General features: G+C 48.7%; 1 non-coding gene across 1 annotated transcript; it reads left to right on the top strand.

Annotated features, from left to right (window-relative positions):
• The first annotated feature begins 81 nt into the window (after positions 1 to 81).
• Positions 82 to 164, top strand: Trnal-uaa. The gene has a single exon. It is a non-coding gene; the product is annotated as a tRNA-Leu (tRNA).
• The last annotated feature ends 706 nt before the right edge of the window (positions 165 to 870 follow it).

Below are 870 nucleotides of genomic sequence, written 5' to 3'. Positions count from 1 at the left end.
AATATGATTGGTCAAAATGTGTTGTGAACTTATCACTTCTCTAGCTTCAGCTATATTGACTCTAAGCCGGCCAAGGCCGGCGCCAGGGTGGCCGAGTGGTTAAGGCGCCAGACTTAAGTTCTGGTACTCGTCTGAGTGCGTGGGTTCGAACCCCACTCCTGGCAGAGCGCTTTTACGACAACGTCGTTGGGAGCTATTACGGATTGCGGGAGCCGTTGCAGGGTTTTATCTCAAAATCGTGCAACGGGAGGGGGGCAGCTTATTGTTTGATGCAGTACTGTCATTACATGCAGGGTAACTTTTAAAGGGGGGAAAGGGGGAATTTCCCCCCTTCGAAAATTCCGTTCCCCCTTTCAAATTGTGCGTGAACGGCTAGGGAGGGAGGGGGGAATTTCCCCCTTTCAAATATATTTTTGAGCCCATTTTCAATCAATTCGCTACTCAGATTCTATAATCATCGTTGATCAGACTCTAGTCATCAATCAACGTTGCTGGCGCTTAGATTATTTTCAATTTCAGGTTCCATCCAACCATTTTACGTTCAGTGCAGCGGGAACTCCAGATTTGACCCGATGCCGATTGGATGGTCGGTGTCGGTGGGACCGTCTCTTGTCTCTTCCGTCTCTTCGCAATCACTGACATATCCCTCCAGGCGTCGGCGTAGAAACCGGCGGGGGACGGGGGTCATGACCTCTCCGAACCAAGGGTCTTCCTTCGAACCAGGGTCCTTCAATCGGTCTTGGCCTAGCAAAAATAGTCACGTGTTAACCTCTCTCTATTTAGAAAGGCGCTACACACAGAAAAATATTGACACCGTTAGCGGTGTAATTGCACAGTACATATCTGAGCACTTGAGGAAAGTTAATTTAG

The sequence above is a fragment of the Amphibalanus amphitrite genome, unplaced genomic scaffold, assembly GCF_019059575.1.
Source record: "Amphibalanus amphitrite isolate SeventyFive unplaced genomic scaffold, NRLGWU_Aamphi_draft 000082F_arrow, whole genome shotgun sequence".
NCBI lineage: Eukaryota > Metazoa > Arthropoda > Thecostraca > Balanomorpha > Balanidae > Amphibalanus > Amphibalanus amphitrite.
The sequence above is the reverse complement of the archived record's forward strand: the minus strand, read 5'-3'. Positions and strand labels throughout refer to the sequence as shown.